Here is a 16,017-nt window from a genome sequence, read left to right on the forward strand (position 1 = left end):
TAGCTGAGGAATCTCATTACGGATGGGTTCCAGTTAGCAGGCATAAATTTTTTTGACCATGTACAGGCTGTTCAAATGAAAGCTGTTCCTAATGAAATTACTCTCATGTAATTAGATGAATTAAATAATGTCCCATGTTGGTTCAATGACATGGCTGGACTGCTCATTTTTATTCTTTCCAGGTAAGGAGTGAATGCTGCCTGAAGAGTTATGCCACCAGCAGGTCCCGGAGCTGGATGGCTTTGGAATCGTTGCTGTGCTAACGCCACAGCTCACATGTCACCTCGTCTATTCCCATTTTGTTTGAAAAGCAGGCACGGAGGGAGACAGATGTAGAGAGAAAGAGAAATTTCATCCACTCCCCCCAATGCCTACAACAGCCAGGCTGAAATCAGGGATCCCTACATCAATCTGAGTCCCTCAGGTGGCTGGCAGAAACCCAAGCACTGCGGTCCTGCCCGCTGCCCAGGAAGCTGGAATCAGACGTGGAGTCGGGGCTCCGAGGTGGGATGTGAGCCCCCCAAGTGGTTTTCTTAAGGGGATCTCATCAGCAGCTTAGGCTGGATCCTTCCATTATTTTGGAGTCTTTCTGCAGATACGTAAGTGTAGTGACTCTTCCTGGCCACCAGGGGGATTATTTGGCACACCCTTAGACAAAAGCACAGGATCCACAAAAGCTGAACCAGATCCCAGCCCGCCTGACCCTTCCATGGCAAAGGGTAACGCGTATTGTATATTGACTGTGAAACTAAAAATAGGCAGCCCCCTTTAGGGATCGGGGTAGCTCTGCTTCGGAAAGCATTTATCGATTCTTCAGTTTCCCAGCCACATGAATCCTGCAAGAAGGTAGTGGCGCCGCTCAGAATCCTGGCGACAGGAGACAGGGGGGCCAGTTTCCTGTTTATCGCAAGACAGGGCAGCACATTCCTGAAACTTAATCCATAGGCAAATAATGCCACGTGAAGGATTGATCCCAGGGAGACCAAGGCAGCCACACGTAAGACGCTTCACTTGGCACAACTCCACATTCTCCTGGTCCCATCACATCCGGTCACCTGCTTCCAGCTTTGGCTGCCACTAGAAAAAGTCCTGCTAACATAACATATAGCCGATACATAAGAAATATAAACTCGGGGAGCACTGATTCCTACTTCATTTATAATTCGATAACAGCAAACAAGATTACAGAATCCACATCAGAAGACCGACGGTATGTTATATGCATAATGTCGTTCAGAGATTATAAACATTTTTCTTACAGTTTCGATTATAATCGAATTATCTTTTTAGTTGTGTTTTCATTGAAAAACATTTACAAGTATATTTGTTTATATATTTTTTGAAAGGCAGGATTACAGAGGATTGCAAGAGCCAACACTAACTCAGGCTGAAGCCAGCAGGCAGAAATTGAGGTCTTCCAGGGACGTGGCTGGGGCCAGGGACGTGGCTGGGGCCACACACGTGGGCTGTCTTCCCGCCTTTCCAGGAAACTGAATCAGCAGGGGGACAAGTAAGTCCTATGGGGCTTCTACGGAATGTGGGTGTGGGAGGCTGCAGCTTAACCGGCTATGCCCCAACAACATTCTGTCTGAAGCCTTGCTTCTGTCATTTTCCTCCTAGAAAGTGAAATATTTGCTGTTACAATATTCTCTCTTTTTTCCCCCTTGGGATGTTGATCTTTGCTGTGGATGCTCACAGATGTTGACTGAAAGCAACTGGGGGTACGTAGGTCAAGGCTCAGTGTCCCCTGTCTGCCTGGCTCCTTCAGATCGCCCTGCACATGTAAAAGGGGACCGAAGAAGTCAGCTCGGATGAGGAGAAGAAAGCGGGCTCCAGGCCTCTCCTGTAGCCGGCACCTGTAATTACACTTCCCATGAGGTTTTGCTGTCATCGTTACTATTACTCTTACAAGAACGGGGTTATTCAAGGTTTTTCATTCACCAATGTTTATCACAGGAAAGTGTAATTGCAGATAAATGCATACGGAATGATAACCACAAGCAAATTCCGAATCACCATGAACTATCAAAGAAAAATCATAATTCGACTAGAGCAGCTTGAGTGATAGGTATGGGAGAGCATACCATTTCTAAAAGTTGTTTATTTATGTATTATAAAGACTTTCCCTTGGTCCGTTGAAATATTCATCGAACACCTAACCAGGCTGCATAGTTTGAAGTTTCCCATATTCTGGGTATTATCAGGCAAAGCGATAGACAACAATGGGGAGAGTGGAGCCCTCATGCGTGGGAGGGGAGCCTGTACATGCACTCAGCTAGAGGAGCTGTAAAATGGAGCCCAGCATACCAAGAAGTGGAGACACCCTGCAGTATGCATTCCACTGAATGAAAGATGAGACTGTTAAACACATCTCTTGATGATAGGATGCTGGGCTTTCTACCGTTGTCTAAACCTGTAATGTCATGACACCCTTAACTAGAGCAATGCTGGACTTGTGACTGTGGCTGAAGAACTATACTATGGTTAATGATAGAGGAAAAATCAGTGTAGGGGCGGGGTAAATGGGGAAGATGGGGCCAATGAAACTGCATTATGAAAACAAACACATCCAGCAGGGCTTTACAGACAGTGAATCTGCTGGCCCCTCGCCTTGGACGTTCCGGCTTCCAGAACCATGGAAATGTCCACTGTTTAGGAACCGTCCAGGCTGATGTGTTTGTGATGCGGAGCCTGGATGGGTTCTCCCACAGGTTCCATTTAGAGTATGTGTCTGGCTTTCTTCTGTTGGTCCTACATTGACATGGGAATAAATATTAGGGAAAATGTTAGTTATTAATTAAATTCTGGACTTTTGGGGCTATAACTGCAGTTATTGTTTGGCATCCTGGACTGACAGCCAGACGCGTTTTTCTGATTTCTAACCAAGCGGCTTGTACATAGCAGGTTGTCTTCCTTGGTTGGTTACCCTGTTGATGCATTTGAATGTCAGAGAGAGAAACAGAGATATCACACTAGACGGGTCACTGCTTAGGTGCACTCAGTGGACCTGGCTGAGCCGGGTCAGAACCAGGAGCCAGGAGCTCAAGTGGGTCTCTCCCATGGGTGGCAGGAACCAACCACTTGAGCCTGAATCCAACTTTCTGGATCCAGCAGTGAAACCAGAACCACAGCTGCCGAGGGTAGTGGTTGTACATGGGGAAAGCGGGACAAAGGCAAGATATGGATTTCACAATGTGGCACTTTCCCAGCTTGTTTTTATCCCTGATTTACTAAAACTGAATAGCAGGTGGTGGGGTTCAGGATGTGTTTTTCAGAAAGCTCTCTGGGATTGGTTCTGTGGTCTAGAGACGGAAGTTGCCACTCTCAAGGCTTCAACATACCATGTCAGCACACTGCTCTGAGCCCCGGCCGCTCCACTTCTGACCCAGCTCCTGCTGGTGCGCTGGGAAAGCAGCAGAGGATGGCTCGCATCCTTGTGCCGTGACATCCACAGGCAACCCTGATGGAGTTAATGGCTCCGCCTTTCTGCCTGCTCCTGCCCTGCTCATTGAGGCTTGTCGGGGAATAGAAGTAAGCAGAATCTCTTCTCTCTCTTGTCTCTCTCTCTTCTTCCCTCTCTTCCTGCGTTTCAAATAAATAAATAAATAAATCTTAAAGTGTTCTTTTGTTTTTGTTTTTTATTTTTATTTTTTATTTGACACACAAGAGCCACAGGTGATCATTTGGATGGTTCCAATCCATCCAATCCATATCTTCTGGAACCTCAAAAAGACGCCCCTCTATTTGTCTGAAATTTACTGAGGTCCTTGGAGTTGGATCCCAGCAGAACCTTGCTACGGTTACAGGTGTGTTTTACTTGTAATTCAAACTACGGAGTATTGATGCTGCTCCGGCCTCAGTAGATGGCATGTGGTGAGTCTTCGTGCACTGCTGCCTTGCCCTCCAGCTTCCTGGTTCTCTCCTTATGCCCATGTCAGGTCAAGGAGCCCCAAAAAGATACTAGGAGATGTGAGGACATAGCAAGACCCCCTGCTAAATGACATGGCAAAGATGACAGCCGTAACGTGAGGTACCCCCACATTTTTGCGAACTGATGTCTGTGCGCGTTTTCAAACAGCCTGATTTGGGTTGCCAAACATGCTTTTCTTCCCATTAGCACTTTTTTCTTCCAAGTAACCTATTATTAATGATGTTGCACATTGGTATGGGAAGAAAAAAGAAACTAGACTATGTCCGAAGACACAAATGGCCTGTCAACCTGTTGTCAGTTTTTAAATCATGAGTTTTTAATGATATGATAAATGCTTAGTCTGTAACGGGAGGAGGGATGTCAGAATGCAAAATTGTTTCTGTAATAGAATCTCAGCTACAAGGACTGTGAGTAGAGAAAAAAAGGAGCATTTTAAACACACAGCCACTGTGGGTTCTCTCAGGTGCTCATTTACATTTGAAAATGTCTCCTCTTGATGTTCTCCAAATTTCTAAGTTAATAGTTATTAATTTTGCAATCAGAAAGATGCAAGCTTGACTTAATGATTGCCACCGTCAGGATCAGAAGAGGAGAGGTGGGAGCGACAGATAAGGAAGCAAAGGTTATGAGAGAGAGAGAGAGAGAGAGAGAGAGATACAGCTGGAGGGCTGTTGTCTTAAGAGTCATCTTGAGATCAGGGCCTTTGATTCCTGACCAGCAGGCCTTTCAGGAAAGCCACTCCTGGGCTTCCTGCTGGTTACAGAGGCTTGCAGGGCTCTGGCTTCTGTTCACCTTAAGAGCTGCTGGCTGTGGCTTTGCAGTCATTTGCCAGTGAGTCACTAGATGGCGAAGCACCAGTGTTCTAACTCCGTGCATCCCCCCGTCTCTTCCACTGCCCAGCGGGACAGGGGAGCTCCTCCAGCCCCGAGGACAGGACGTCCCTCTGTCCCCACGGTGAGTCCAGCGCTGTCCTGGAGAGAGACCCCCCACCACTGTGAGATTGGCAGGCCCATCAGACTGTGAATATGCACACAGGCTGATGGGGAATCTCTCCCCTGTCGGTAATGACTGAGTTACAATTTTCAAATGGAATGAGTTAGATAGTTATTATCAGTGTAATTATTCATAAATGTGCCTAATTATTCATAATTATTCAGAAGCATATTACTTCCCTGATTGCCATAAGTGATCTCAGAGGCCGATTCCAATCCGGTTCTGATCACAAGACTGGCTGACTGCTACTCCTTCCATCTTGGTGAGCCTGGACTTCTTGGTGAATTCCTGTTGAATCCTGAGCTCGGTCTCCAGCCTGGCAGTGTTGGGGCACCTTTGTGTCATCTGGCCCTTTAAATACACCTGCCAAAGCAGCTGTGGGAAACCCAGTTGGTTTTAAAGCCTCTGTTGTCTACCCCCACCCCCTTTCGGGTCCCAAGCTTCTCTTATTTGGGTTCAGGCTGCTCCTTCGAGGGCATGCGCTGCTGTTTAATTAGAACTCTCTTGTTGTCATTCCTGCATTTGATATCTTAATAGCATCAGAGAGTACACGTAGAGAAACAGGCAAGCCGGGAAAGGCCCTTGTGCCCATAAAGGTTATGCCCGGGAGCCCAACGCCCTGGAAGCCTCGGTCCTCTTGCGAGGACTATCTGTGCTATCCGGCTCACCAGAGGCTCGCCCAGGTAGCACAGACACCCACACCCAGCTCAGCAAGAGGCTGCAGAGCGCCGACTTGGATAGGCACGATGCTTCTGGGGTCACTGGAGAGCAGAGACCAGCTCAGAAGGGTCTGGCTGCGGCCTCTATGTGGCCAGCCATCCGCTGGACAGGGCTGGGGTTCGGCTGCCCACCCTTGGTGGAGCCGCACCTCACTTCCACACACCCTCCTTCTGCCTGGAAAACATTACAGCAATTACCATATTGTGGGGCGGCATGATCAAGTGCAAATTAGCATATAGATTAGTTCTGGGGGGCAGGGAAAGGAGGTGGGTTAAGTTCTTGAAAATCGTGTGTGCTTCTGTCAGGCGGAGAGCAGGCAGCAATCTTCCAGGTCCCTGTTGACCCGACCTGGTGCGTCCATCTGCGGGCTTGATGGGTGTCAGCTGACAGTGTCTTCCGGAACAAAGACAGCCTGGTTCCGAGGGCAGCTGAGTCATGCCAAGAAGAGGGTAGCGGAAGTGGCAGAGCGGGCCAGTGACTTCTGCCAGCTTTTTGTCCCCGGCCAGAGGATCCGTGCGTTGGTTGTTGAGAATTCCCGATAATGAATGGGCATCACTAAATTCAGGCTTCCTATTCAGCTCAACGAATGGAAATATTATTTTTTATTGATAAGGTTTTCAAAAAGAAATGTCAGAAAGAAAAGAGTATATTCCAGATTAAGATTTTTTGAGGGGGGGGAGGGAAAGCATAGCAAAAGACAGGATGCAAAAAGGAGAGAGACGAATTCGCTATATTCTGAAAGAAAAATAGATTGAAGACATGAAAATTTATAGCACCTGCTTTCTGTTTTCAGGACACAACAGTTCAGGAAAGTGTTTTACAAATAGTTAATCAGTTACACGGTCAAGTGTATATTGACAACCTGGTATGTGCCAGGGAATCATACAGAATACAGGATGAAGTGTTAAGTCTTTTATATATATATATCTATAAGGTTTATTTATTTTTATTGGAAAGGCAGATATACAGAGAGGAAGAAGACAGAGAGGAAGATCTTCTGTCTGATGATTCACTTCCCAAGCAGCCGCAACAGCTGGAGCTGAGCCAATCTGAAGCCAGGAACCAGGAGCTTCTTCCTGGCTCCCACATGGGTGCTGGGACCCAAAGCTTTGGGCTGTGCTTGACTGCCTTCCCAGGGCACAAGCAGGGAGCTGGAGGGGAAGCAGGGCTGCTGGGATTAGAATTGGCGACCATATGGGATCCCAAGCATGCAAGGCGAGGACTTTAACCGCTACACTATCACACTGGGCCCAGTGTTAAGTTTTAAAGGTTCCCCCCCCCCCCCACACACAACTTTTGAGGAAATTTTAGTTACACCTACGATTGCTGTAGAAGAGAAATGGCTAATTCCATTTGATTTAAAGCCATTTAGGGTCAGCTCAGATTCAATTTAAATTAAGCATGAGGATTTCTTTGGAGCAAATACTGTTGGTAAATTCAGCCACCACTGAAATATATTGTGTTTTATTGAAATAAACATAATTTCTCTTAAGAAGAAAAACATCCCAAATCCTTCCAGGCACCGTGCCCTTCTTGGGCCCTGAAAAGTTCTTGGGATATGTTCTTGTTTTGTGTGGTGTTGAGATGTGTTTGTTTATTGGAAAGGCCGAATGGCAAAGAAGGAGAAAAAAAGAGAGAAAGCTTGCATGCACTGGTCTTGTCCCTCAGTGTCTGTGACAGCCAGGGCCATGCCAGACCGAAGCCAGGAGCCTGGTCCCCCGAGGGGCAGGGCAGGGGAGGGACCCAGATACTTGGGTCATCTTCTGACACTTTGCCAGTTCATGAACAAGGAGCTGGACTTCTTATTATTATCATTTTATGATTCAGTCCCATAAGCCCTGGGATTTGCCTTACTCCCTCCCCAACTCCACCCCAAAACACACAGAGTTCCCCTATATTGTTACTATAGTATAGTTCTTTATAAACAGTCATATGTCCATCATTGTGGGCATGGACCATGGCAGAGAGTCCAGCATCCTATTGTCAAGATATGGTAAATAGTTTAATCGGAAGTCCATCTTTGGCCTGGAAGTATAAATGCATACCACATTGTATCCTTACATCTAGACGTGATAGTCTCCATTACACAGTTACTATACATCCCTCTTAAATGAAAAGCCACAAAACAAAATTAACAACTAGAAGAAAAAGGAAATTAACAATGCCATGAAGCTAAATAACATGATACTGAATGAATAATGTGTTACTGAAGAAATGAAAAAAATCAAGAACCTTCTTGAAGAAAATGATCCTACTCTATGATCTATGAGTCACTAAAGAATTTAATGTGAAGGTGTTTTGAAGAGATTAAAAAACAAATCACATCAAAATCCATGAGATATCGTTTCCATTGATCTGTGTTGGTGAGATGTGTCTCCTGTAGGCAACAAACAAATGGGTTTTGTTTTTTAATCCTGTCTACTAATCTATGGCATTTGATTGATGAGTTTAAGCCATTTACATTCAGGGTTAATATGAATGGGTGATAATCTGGTCCTGTTATTTTAGCAATGGGTTGTTCATTGATATAGTCTTCTGTTGTTATTTTCCTGGGATATTTTTCACATTTGTTTGTTTCCCTCCTGGTGACAGGCAATGTCTTCCAATTCTGAAATTCTTCCTCTGCCTCCTTCATTCTATTTTGGAGACTCTCCACTGTACTTTTATTTTGCTCCATTGTATTCTTCATTTCTGATATATCAGCTTTCATTTGATTTATTTCCTGTGTGACACACTCCTTAAATTCCTTGAATGCCTGCTTTACCTGCTTCTCGTTGTTGATAGAAGCTGTATAAAAAGTGTTTTGAATTCTGTATTTCCCATTTTCTCAGTGTCTTCCTCAGTTAACTCTGAGATTGGCAAAGGTTTTTGCTCCTTTGCAGCGGAGTCTTCAGCAATATTCATTGTGCCTTTGCCTCTTCTTTTGCTCTTGGTCATTGTACTTCTGGTTATCAGATTCTTCTCCTTGGGGCATGTTTCTAAGCTGTATTACCCACAGGTCTACAGTTCAATTTTACTTGTTGCAGTTGGCACACAGCTCTTTGTTTACAGTCACTTGTATCACACCCACCAGCGAGTTCTGGGTTCTTACGTTAGATTTCCACCATGGTCTCCGTAGCCCCAACTCCTGGCAGACCACTCTGCACCTTCTGTAATATCATGCTGAGGCTGCACTGTTGTCTCTGCAACTTTCCTCCCACTTCTGGTTGGAGCAGGTCCCAGGATGAAAGAGACACCAGGTGTCCTAAATAGCTAGGTTGTTGGTGGTGCTGATCTTGCCAGAAGCTGTTGGCTGTTAGCTCTGAGGACCACATGGACTTATTTTGACCCATATGATGCTGAAGTCGGTATTATTTTCCATGTGGACCAGTGCAATGCACTGAGCTCAGTGAGCTTGCTCCCAGCTCAGCACATGTGCAGCTCTCTTTTGTCCCTGCAGTCTTAAAGCCTTTGTCACAGTGTGGCAAAGTGCCACTAGTAAAGTTCTTGATCTGTTAGGCATCAGGTCTGAGGGCTACCTGGACCTACATTGGGTGGAACCTCTAGGATGCCACATTGTTGCTGTTCACTGAGCCAGAAGTGAGTTCACTGCCAGCCCAGCGCATGTGCAGTACCGGCCATAGCCTTTGCCTCCCTAAACAAGAATGCACCGGATCGGCTCCGTGGGGTAAACTGGTCTATGAAATCCACGCTGTTCCCACACTACCTGTCTGGGACCTGCCGTTCTGTCTCTGCTCCTGGTCAAATCAAACAGACCAGCAGGACAGGGCCATTCTTTGTCTGGGTTCAGCTCCGGAGCTCCTTGTGAATGCCCCTTCCCACCTTGTTGCTGGTGGAGTTCTGGCTGCCAGTGGAGTTCAGATCGTAGCTCGCTGAATGCCGCTGGAGTATCAGTCACTGCAACACCACGCTGTTGTGTCTGCTGCTTTCCTGTGTCTGTCAGTCTCCAGGTACCCCTCTGCTGCTGTTCTGTCCTCTCCTGTTTCCTGGAATGTGCCTTCTCTGCCTCACACTGGCTAATGTTTGTCTGTTTTTAAATATGTCCTTGCCCTACTCCACCATCTTGATTCTCCAAGGCTGGATATCTTAAAACGAATTTATTAGATAAAGAATTAGATTGTTTTAATGACATCACCTTTGTTTGCTGCATGCTTCGCCCATGCATGAATGTTAGAGTTATCGCCGCTCTGTAAGATTCCCCTTCATTTACTTTTGATTTGTAAATCCTTGGAATTCTGGTTATCGAGGCAACTGGGCTCAGAAATGAAAGATCCTTTAGGGTAGGGATTGCTTCCTTAAACACTGGCAAGACCTCCTTTTGCTATTGCCTGTCGTCTTCCATCAGGGTCAGACATTAAAGTCAGACTTGGATCTTTGTTGGGATCCTGTAAGCACTAAAATAAAATGCTTGGTGTGACTAGAACCTTCTGTCAGGGGCCCAGGAGACTCCAGCACCCCTGGTGCTCAACAGGAAGCTCACCCCTCACTTACCCCACTTCTTCCTGCCAAGCCCTTCTGTTTCTATGTCTGTAGTTTGCTCTTGTTTTTGGCCGCAGTGTAGTTATTTTTCTTTGCCATAGAGATCTTCACTGGGAGGCCGAGCCCCAGCCCTGTCATGCTGAACGATTCTCTCACTCACGAGTGGCATCAAGAATCCTGCGCTCAGCTGTAGATGCCAGTGGCCATGGACAGAAAGCCTCTGCCGTCTTGCAAGCCCGACACTAATCCACCCCTGGGAGGTAACTTCAGAAAGTTCCAGAAAAAAGAGGACTAAAGGACGTGTTAGGTGCGAAAACAATTGAAATCCAGGCATCTTCAGAACTTCATGAAAGTGCAGAGTGTAAGACAGCTAGCTGTGCATGAATGTCAGGCTATTTCTACACTAACATAAACTCTTTCTAAAATTCCACGTTCCCACAGCCTGGAATGCATGTGTTGGTGGGAGCCACACAGGTGGGAGCTCATGTCGGGGGGCTCTCTCACCCCTTCTTTTACAGAGGTTTGCACTCATAGCAGTTAATTAACCTATTATCTGAAAGAAGTTTTCACAGAACGTTTCTTTACACTGACATTTAACACAAAAAATGAGAAACATCTAAAAACTTTCCAGTCTCCAGAAGACCTTTTCTTTTCCAGCATAAAGTACTTGAGTGACATCTTTCTTTTCTTTTTAAAACCTGCTCTTATCGACATCTTCAAAGCTCAGTGAAAATGTGGGCTCAGTTCTGTGTTCATGCCACAGACCCACCAGCGAGCAGCATTGTGTCCATGTGGGGCTTTCTCTTTTAAGTGTCTTTACCTTCCCAGGAAGGCAAACTTAACTTTATAATTCTTCCCCTTTCTTTAAAACAAAAATCTTGATAATTGTTTAAGACTGCATTGCCAACAACCCTCGCTGATCCCCCTGTGGAGCCAGGTGTAATTCTGTCTCTGGTTTGCAAGGTTTCCAGCTAAACCTAAACCCCGAAGCTATGTTCTTGCAGACTGAGACATGAGCAAGATCCCTCGATTGAATTACAGAATTGCATTCCACCAAGGATTCCGTTTTGTAGAGTACTTAACATTGAACTACATGAGGAGGCACAAGAGTAATGGGTCTTTTCAGTAATACCTTCTTTTTTCCTCCCTTCCGTAAATCAAGGGTGACATTGCAAGACCTTTGGTTATGTGGCATGAATGGAGTTAAAAGTATACAGGCTCTGGCAATAGCCTCTAAATTAAAATGCTTCTGTCATCTCCTGGAGGTTTATTCTTTCACTTGTAGTTGTTAATATAAATAATTGAAGACCCGGAGAGCTTTCCCATGATTTGAAACTTTGAGGGGTATAGATTCAACAGTTTCTAGTGCACTGAGAGCTAAAATAGAGGAGATTGCTTAATTCACTTCTGCTGGGCCCTTGTTCTCTCTCGTGCAGGCCTCCGGCCTTCTAGCCCAGAGGATTTGCCTTTATAGGTCAGCGCTGGCTAGGAGAGGGCCAGGCCTGCCCTCCTGGGTGAGCAGGAGACTCTGGGGGACACCTGGACCCCACATTTGACCTTGTGTGGGAGCTTGCAGGTAAGGATGTGTTTGTTCCTGTCTCATTTCAGAGACTCTCAGTATCTTGCCACAGTGGTTCTGAACATTATGCTCTCAACAAAGGTGTAAGAATGTGATTTTTTTGGAACACTCTGGAAAAGAATGCTTAAATTTATTTAAAAAAAATGATGCTGGTTGCCTAGGTAGGAGCACAGAGGGACTAGAGAATGAGGACAATAGAGAGGAAGCTGTAAGAATTTGGGAAGGAAATCCCATTAACCTTTGAGGATACAGTGCAACTCTTTCCCAGTCACAATGGTGCTGAAATGGTCACGTGTATTAAGACTTACAGGCCTCTACAGGAACAGAAACCAAAAAGCCGATTTTACTGTAGAGTCCTGCTAAACAGAAAACCGATTTTGGACTAGGGGAAAAATAACACTCCCCCCAACTCTAAGTTTGAAAATAAAAGAAAATTCTGGAAAAGGAAACAATACTTTGGGATGACTATTTCCAAAATCATTTACAGTTTTAAACAATCTATTCTTATTTATTGCATCAATAACATTGTAGTGACAGAATATAGAAGAAGCCACCAAGAATCTCCTAATTCTAACACATGAGAACAGATCACCTGTTTGGATTTAGAAAGATCCCTGCAGGCGTTGGTTGAGCTTCTGCTCTTCACTTGCTTTCCTCACCAAGTCCAGCCCTGCGTGGGAAGGACAGGTCCTTACTCCCCTGGCTGAGAGCTGGAGGTCTCCAGCATCAGGTCTGTGTGATCAGCACCTGCCTTTAAGCAAGGTGGTTCCAGGGACCCCGTGCCCGGGGACTGTGAGGGTGGCTAGTGGAGCATCCCTAGTTGCCTTGCACGCTCTCTGCACGGGTCTCAGGGGGTCCTTCCTTTCTGCGTGGCAGAGGCCAGGACACAGTTCAGCGGTCCTGTGTGTTCTCCTTCTCCATCTCTCATTGTCCATCTGACAAAGTGAGACCACAGAGGCCTTCAAAGCAGAAAACGGAATTGAAAGAGACATGTATTGTGGAGTAAAAAAAGTCAAAATCCATGCAGGGTCTTTAACACATTTGTGGAAAATGCATGCTATAAAAAAACATTGTGCATGGATTTCAAGTGTCATTTGTAAGAAAAATGACCTTAAAAAAATTGGGCCCAGTGTGAGGGTAAAGCAGTTAAAGTCCTCATGTTGAAGATCCATATGGTTGCCGGTTCTAATCCTGGTGGCCCCACTTCCCATCCAGCTCTCTGCTTGTGGCCTGGGAAAGCAGTCAAGACTGGCTCAAAGCCTTGGGACCCTGTGCCCTTGTGGAAGAGTTGGAAGAGGCTCTGGGATCCTGGCTTTGGATTGGCTCAGCTACAGCTGTTGTGGCCACTTGGGGAGTGAATTATCAGACGAAAAATCTTCCTCTCCATCTCTCCTCCTCTCTGTATATCTACCTCTCCAATAAAAATAAATAAATCTTTTTTTTTAAAGATATGTATGAGAGTCCAAAAGAGAGTACCCCCGTTTTTCTAGTTTACTTCTGAAAAATCCACAGTGTTTGGGGCTGGGCTGGGCTTATACTGGGAGCAGGAAGGCAACCCAGGTGTCTCATGTGGGCGTTGGGTTAAGCCCTTGCTGTGTGTCCCTGAGTCTGTGTTGGTAAGAAGCTGGCATCAGGAGTGGGTGGGTATGGAACTAAGACCCCCTAATGTGGATTATGGGCATCTTGGCTGCTGGAATAAATGCCTATTCCCATTTTAAAAAATAACATTTTATCGTCAGTTAACTAGCAGTCTTTTATCCTTCTAATAAAGAAAACGATATAATCACCAATAAAATATATTGATTGGTCTCATTTTAAAAGCCTTAATTAAGGACCTCTCCCTTGTAAAAGTGTTCTTACGAACACTTTCAGAAGTGAAAGATTAGATAGTTGGAAAAGCTTTACTTATTGAAAAATAAGCATATCGTCTTGCGGTCAGTCCATTGCATCTGTCTTTGGGATACGTTCTCAAGTCTATACGTAAATAAACTTATTATGGGAGGAAACAGAGCCATGAATCTGCAAGTGAAAAATACGAGCTGCTTGTTCATTACTGTGCAGATTTTGAATAGAATACGTGTGTGTACAGAAGTCTTCAGAAAGGCCTGGATTCAGTATAAGGTAGTGCAGCTTATGCGAAGATAATATAATTCAGATTTTTATCTTCCAATGGCACAGGACAAGAAGAAGCTTTGGGGCATCTACACCAGTGCAACAAAAACAAACATCGGTTGCTCAGTGTTCTTGCTGAGAGATGTGTCACGTGGTGATTGCAGTAAGTGAACATCATGGAGTGTACTCAATAGTGCATCCTCACGTGGTGACCGTCATGGCGTGTATGCGATAGCACACCCTCCACTGGTAGCCATCATGGAGTGTACTCTATAGGGGCCTGTGGATCCTCACTGTGGGGACAGGTCCTTGCCTTACAGAGAGGAGAATTCAAAGTGGAGGTGTCAGTGTATGTTGTGCAAGCGAGCATGCATTCACGCGTGAACGTATGCCTGCACACACACAAGCAGGCCAGCTCAGGAATGAGAGGAAAGGAAAGTTGCACCAGTACGTGAGTTCTGTGGCGAGGAGCCATCTCAGCCTCTTTTATGAGCGAAGGGGTGGTACCTCAATCTGGTATGCGAGTGGAGTGGGGTCTTAGCGCATACCCTAGTCCTGGATGAATTACGGGTGCATATTGAAAGACATACGTTACATTGTGGAGTTGCAAGAATTTTACCCCTAAATTTTACTGATCACCCGGTTAACGTTTTATCAGGTGTACCCAGCCCAAGCACCGACATCATTGGCCACAGAACATAACACTTTTGGGCCCACAGGCATATGTTAGCCCAAAGTGGAATGAGACATTGCTGTGTGATGTATGACTTTAAATCAAGATAAATGAGGAATTCTGTTAAAGTCTTTTGAAAATCAGGTTGGTTTTAAGTATTTTAGCAATAAAAAGAATATTGAAGAATCTTACTGAAGTGTTGGCAATGTTTGGAGGTTCTTACTGTCTCACATACAAATTTTCCTTTATTCTACAATATTCACTCTTGGGAATAGTTACTCATATCTAAATATATTGTATAAGTATGGAGGGCAACTGCAGAATATTAAATGCTAGTAATGCTGGCTTGAGACCTCTAGAAGGTAAACTTATTTCCCCAGTTGTTTCTGCTTCCATGTAAAGAGTAATCAATGAGTTTATTTTTATTGGTATTTCTGTTCATTGGTGTGTTTACATCTTGTTGGCTCAAAGCTTAATGAAAAAGCAAAGCAAACTAATTCCCACTGATAGTGATAAAAATATTGAAACTGAGACCCATTTGAACACTCATACCTCTCGTGCTGCTAAAATGGTGTGAATGAGTTGACTGTGCAGAAAGGAAAGTTGACTGACACAAGAAAGGAAACCTTGTGTCTGCCAACGGCCTTGCCTTTTGTAGGGTGAAGGTGGAAGAAGGCAGGGCTGCGCTCACTGGTGGATCCACAGGGATTGGACAAAGGGCATGAGTGGGGCTTTGAAACTGACTCTTGTGAGACCATTTCCCAGGGTCTCTTTCCCAGTGACCTACAGGCCTCCCACCAGGTCACCATAACTGACTCATGGCCCCACTTTCACAATGCTGGCAAACTTAATCACATAAATTCATCACACAATAATTTCAAAAGTTTTATACCCAAGGAAATATACAATTAATTTCACTTTCCACAAACTTTTTTTTTTAGCTTTCCATGAACTTTTAAAGAACACACACACATCTTTTTGTCATCACCTTAAATTTTTTTTAAGATTTACTTTATTATTATTATTATTATTTTATTGCAAAGGCAGACATACAAAGAGGAGGAGGGACAGAGAGAAAGATCTTCCATCCAATGATTCACTCCCCAAGTGACTGCAACGGCTGGTGCTGCTCTGATCCAAAGCCAGGAGCCAGGAACTTCTTCCAGTTAGGTGCAAGGTCCCAGTGCTTTGTGTCGTCCTTGACTGCTTTCCCAGGCCACAAGCAGGGAGCTGGATGGGAAGTGGAGCCACTGGGACTAGGACCAGTGTCCATATGGGATCCCGGTGCGTTCAAGGCGAGGATTTTAACTGCTATGCTCTCATGCCAGGTCCAACCTTAAAGGTTTCAATTAGATTGTCAGATCCTGTATAGGATGCCTCCATCTGAACATAAATTTTAAATAAAATAAATAGTCTCTCTACTATTTATATTTCCAAATAATGCAGGAGACAGACAGATACTAAAAAGTTACTCATTGTTCATTTGAAGTTCCAATTTACTTATTTATTTTTGATTTGCTTATTTGGGAG

This window comes from Ochotona curzoniae, unplaced genomic scaffold, assembly GCF_017591425.1.
Source record: "Ochotona curzoniae isolate NIBS_2020 unplaced genomic scaffold, NIBS_Ocur_1.0 contig_4064, whole genome shotgun sequence".
NCBI lineage: Eukaryota > Metazoa > Chordata > Mammalia > Lagomorpha > Ochotonidae > Ochotona > Ochotona curzoniae.